This window comes from Triticum urartu, chromosome 2A (genome assembly GCF_056163025.1).
Source record: "Triticum urartu cultivar PI428250 chromosome 2A, HENAU_Tu73, whole genome shotgun sequence".
Classification (NCBI taxonomy): domain Eukaryota; kingdom Viridiplantae; phylum Streptophyta; class Magnoliopsida; order Poales; family Poaceae; genus Triticum; species Triticum urartu.
In genome coordinates, this window is record NC_141874.1 from 476,506,376 (window position 1) to 476,512,228 (window position 5,853).

The following is a 5,853-nucleotide window of genomic DNA, read 5'->3' on the forward strand; positions in this document are numbered from 1 at the left end:
ACATGCCGGCCAGTCAAGTGTCTTGAGCAGTAGTGCTGGGCTAGCAGGACTCCGGTGAACCGGGCTGTAGCGGACTACTATGGCTCATGGAAGCACTAGACTACATTTCCCCATAAGAGAGGCTGCCAAGGATAAACAACTAGATTGTCGGATCCCACACATACCAAGCATTTCAATCATACACACAATATGCTCGATATGTGTAAATACAACATGGCATCACAACATAACTCTACAACTCAAGTATTTATTTATTAGGCTCCGAGGAGCGAGATATTACAAACATGGGTCTCATGACCCAGCAGTCATAGCATACAATGCAAAGCACATGCGGAAGCTTAACATGTCTGAGTACAGACATCTACAAATGGAGAAGGCTAAGAAGCCTGACTATCTACCAGATCCTGCCGAGGGCACAAGATCGTAGCTGAGGTATCAAGCTAAACGTCGAAGTCCACGCGGAACTTCTAGCAAGACTGAAATCTCTCTGCAAAACATAAATTAAGCAAACGTGAGTACAAAGGTACTCAACAAGACTTACATCAGTACTAAACTACATATGCATCGGTATCAACAAGGGGGGTGGTGGAGTTTAACTGTAGCAAGCCAGCTTTGACTCAGTGGCTAACCTGAACTATGATTGCAAGCAACTCTTTTGAGGTGGCGCACACGAGTCCACATATTCACCATTCAATACACCACTATGGATCCGCTCCCGTCTCCCTACGAGAAGGCCATCCATAGCACTCACACTTATCTTGCGAGTTTTAGAGTATCCACTTTCACTTGTCTATGAACTATGCAAGGGGTCCAAGTTTCCATATCCGAGGAATCCAGCTATTCGAATAGATAATGATAACCCTGCAGGGGTGTACTTCTTCACACACGCTCCCACCACTTACCGTCGTTTACACGACATGTGCTCGGCAACCTTCAAGCGGAAGCCCAACGAGGGTGTCGGCCACGGCCTACCTAAACACTTAAGTCTCTAGTCCAGGTTTATCGCCTATCCAGGTTCCATCCGCAGGGAGTCCGGCCGAGGTTTCCACATACGGCCCCGAACGATGTGAACAGGGTTCCCGAGACACCAAACGGGCGCCCGGTACACCGTGCCACGGTGTATCTACCGCAACATAGCCCACCCCTAGGGTCAGCGCTACGCACGACCGCCAACACATAACCTACAAACACCAGAAACTAGTTGCAACTCCTGGACAGAGTACTAGGGTGATTAAGAAGCCGAGAGGGTCAATTAAGGATCCCAATGAGTGGTAGTAGCTGTTCATGGATCACAGACATAGAACTCAGTTCCTGAGGACGGTTTCAATGAGACAACCCACCATGTACTCCTACATGGCCTCTCACCTCTACCTTTACCAAATCGTGTTCACACACTTAGCTCACACACAGTAGGGCATGTTCACACACCTCCGATTCATCCCCGATGAATCAGACCTGACTCAACTCTAAGCAGTAGCAGGCATGACAAACAAGCATGAATGAGTAGGCACATCAGGGCTCAAACAACTCCTACTCATGCTAGTGGGTTTCATCTATTTACTGTGGCAATGACAGGTCATGCAGAGGATAAGGGGTTCAACTACCGCAACAAGTAGTAGATGATCGTTGTCGTCCTAATGCAGTAAAAGAGAGCAGGAGCGAGAGAGTGGGTTTGTATCAGAATGAACAAGGGGGTTTTGCTTGCCTGGCACTTCTAAAGATAACATTGGGTCTTCATCAGTGTCAACGATCATAGCGCCGGTACCACGTCTATCGAGAGGGGACAAATACCGGCAAACAAGGAAGAACACAATCAATGTGATGCAACAATATGATGCATGATCATGACATGGCAATATGCTGTTGGTTGGCCTAATGCAACTAGCAACAAGTTAAATGGAGTTGGTTTGAACACTAGGTTCAAATTCAAACTCCACATGTGGTTATTTAAATAACATTCATTTGATTTGTCCTAAACAGTGGCCTTAAGTTGTTCTAACATGCATGAAAATGGTACAGATGGATTCCTTGAATTTTTCTGATAATTTTTCATATATAATTTATTTCATTTGGAGTTACGGTTGATTTTCTATGATTTTTAGAAGTTTTGGACATTTTCTGAAATAAATAAATCATTTAAGATTTATTTAAATTCCAGAAAAAGGATTACTGCGTCAGCCTGACGTCATGATGATTTCACCAAGTCAACAGGGCTGGTCCGGGTCAAACCTGACTAGTGGGGCCCACTGGTCAGTGACCTAGGGCTGGTTTCTGTGGCTGACGTGTGGGACCAGGTCAACGGTGACGTGGCCAGGTCAAACTGACCGGTGGGGCCACGGTCATTAGCTTAAATTAAACAGGGTATAACCCTGTGGTTAACTAACGGGTGGGGCCTGTCTGTCAGTGTCTATTAGGGAGGGATTAGTGGTGATTAGTCTTAATTAAGCGACCACGTCAGCGGTCGACGCCGGCGACCAAAAGCACGGCGGTGGCTCACCGGAGATGCTCGGGACGGAGCTATAGAGCATCGTTTCACTCGTGGTTTGCGGCTACGGCGAGCTGGGAGACTCGCGCATCCAGCGGTGGCAACACCTCGCGCCGGGGTTGACTAAATCGACGGCGGCGGCAACTTTTGCGGCGGCCGGAGTTCAGGAACATGCGGGCACGAGGCTGCGATGCACTAGGGGGCCGGCTAGCGGCTGCGTTGGCCTCCTGGGGGCTTTCTGAGCACGGTGAGGCGCTCCGTTGTGAGCGTGCGGAGCTATGGCCACGGCTACGCCATGGCCGGCGGCGAGAAGCTTTCGGCCGCGATGAGAAATGGAGCTAGGGGACGGGAACGGAGGGGGCGAGCACAGGAGAAGCAGCAGGGGCTCACAGCGGATCGACGGGTAGGCTCAGCGGCTCGGGGGAGGTCCTGACGACGGAGAATCGAGGACGGCGGCCGTCGGAGTCCGAGGAAGAAGACGGAGCTGATGGCGGCGTTGTAGGGGCTCCCGCAGGGCGTGGCTCGGTGAGTAGGAAGAGGTGGTCGAGGTGGAGCCTCTGAGCGCGTCGGTGAGGCGTGGGGTGGCCGGTGGCCACGGTGGTGCGCGTCGGCGGCGGCGGCTACGCTCGGCGGTTGCGAGTAAGAGAAACGGAGGAGGGGGATGAGCGAGGGAGAGTGCGAGGGGTTCCAGGGGCGTGCGTGGTGGCGTTGGGGATGTCCAGGGCGACGAGGGGGCAGCCAGGCAGGCAGCTGCCGGCGTGGCACGCCGCGGCGCCGTGGCTGTCTTCTCCTCTTCCTTCTGGCAGGAGGAAGAAGACGCCCCTGCCCTCGGTGGGCTGGGCCAGTTGGCTGGGCTGCCAGCTGGGCCGGCCAGGTGGGCTGCAGGTGAGATTACTCTCTCTCTCTCTCTCTTAATTCTGTTTCTGTTTTCTATTTATGTTATTTTGTTTTGATTTAGTTAAAATACTAAATCATTTTATAAAATCCTGAAAATAAATATGTGACTAGAATTAAAATATCCCAAACCACATAAAATGTTCCAGGATTATTGGACATATATTAATTATATAAAGAATATATATCCAATGCAAATAGTTATTTAATTATTTTAAAGGCCCAAAATAAATATCTCTGAGATTCCAAAAATATTGTTTTAAGTTTTACCTCTTGCCAATATTTTCAGAGACTAAGAGGAACATTTTCTTGGACTTCTTTGAAAAGATTTTAATGTTGATTATTTTTGAAGTGATTTATGAGGGTTTCAACTAACCTCAATTCAACTTTCAGAATTTAGACATGATGCATGATGCTCACTCGGGTAAATAGCTACAAGAAAATTCTAGGGCTGTGACACATACCTAGTTCAATAACGTTACCGACAAGTCTCTTTACTCGTTCCGTAATGCTACATCCCGTAGCTAACTCATTAGCTACATTGCTTGCAAGGCTTATAGTGATGTACATTACCGAGAGGGCCCAAAGACACCTCTCCGACAATCGGAGTGACAAATCCTAATCTTGATCCATTCCAACTCAACAAACACTATTGGAGACACCTGTAGAGCACCTTTATAATCACCCAGTTACGCTGTGACGTTTGGTAGCACAGAAAGTGTTCCTCCGGTATTCGGGAGTTGCATGATCTCATAGTCATAGGAACATGTATAGTTATGGAGAAAGCAATAGCAACAAACTAAACGATCATCGTGCTAAGCTAACGGATGGGTCAAGTCAATCACATCATTCTCTAATGATGTGACCCCGTTAATCAAATGACAACTCATGTCTATGGTTAGGAAACATAACTATCATTGATTCAACGAGCTAGTCAAGTAGAGGCAAACTGGTGACACTCTGTTTGTCTATGTATTCACACATGTACTAAGTTTCCGGTTAATACAATTCTAGCATGAATAATAAACATTTATCATGATATAAGGAAATGTAAATAACAACTTTATTATTGCCTCTAGGGCATATTTCCTTCAGTCTCGCACTTTCACTAGAGTCAATATTCTAGATTACATTGTAATGATTCTAACACCCATGGAGTCTTGGTGCTGATCATGTTTTGCTCGTGAGAGAGGCTTAGTCAACAGGTCTGCAACATTCAGATCCGTATGTATCTTGCAAATCTCTACGTCTCCCTCCTTGACTTGATCGCGGATGGAATTGAAGCGTCTCTTGATGTGCTTGGTTCTCTTGTGAAATCTGGATTCCTTTGCCAAGGCAATTGCACCAGTATTGTCAAAAAAGATTTTCATTGGACCTCATGCACTAGGTATGACACCTAGATCAGATATGAACTCCTTCATCCAGACTCCTTCATTTGCTGCTTCTGAAGCAGCTATGTATTCCGCTTCACACGTAGATCCCGCCAAGACGTTCTGCTTGGAACTGCACCAACTGACAGCTCCACCATTTAATAAAAACACGTATCCGGTTTGTGACTTAGAGTCATCCAGATCAGTGTCAAAGCTTGCATCGACGTAACCATTTCTCTTTGTCACCTCCATATACGTGAAACATATCCTTAGTCCTTTTCAAGTATTTCAGGATGTTCTTGACCGCTGTCCAGTGATCCACTCCTGGATTACTTTGGTACCTCCCTGCTAAACTTATAGCAAGGCACACATTAGGTCTGGTACACAACATTGCATACATGATAGAGCCTATTGCTGAAGCATAGGGAACACCTTTCATTTTCTCTCTATCTTCTGAAGTAGTCGGGCATTGAGTCTGACTCAACTTCACACCTTCTAATACAAGCAAGAACCCTTTCTTTGCTTGATCCATTTTGAACTTCTTCAAAACTTTATCAAGGTATGTGCTTTGTGAAAGTCCAATCAAGCGTCTTGATATATCTCTATAGATCTTGATGCCCAATATATAAGCAGCTTCACCGAGGGCTTTCATTGAAAAATTCTCATTCAAGTATCCTTTTATGCTATTCAGAATTTCAGTATCATTTCCGATCAACAATATGTCATCTACATATAATATCAGAAATGCTATGGAGCTCCCACTCACTTTCTTGTAAATGCAGGCTTCTCCAAAAGTCTGTACAAAACCATATGCTTTGATCACACTATCAAAGCGTATATTCCAACTCTAAGAGGCTTGCACCAGTCCATAAATGGATTGCTGGAGCTTGCACACTTTGTTAGCACCTCTTGGATCGAAAAAACCTTCTGGTTGCATCATATACAACTCTTCTTTAAGGTATCCATTAAGGAATGCAGTTTTGAGATCCATTTGCCAAATTTCATAATCATAAAATGCGGCAATTGCTAACATGATTCAGACGGACTTAAGCATCGCTACGGGTGAGAAGGTCTCATCGTAGTCAACTACTTGAACTTGTCGAA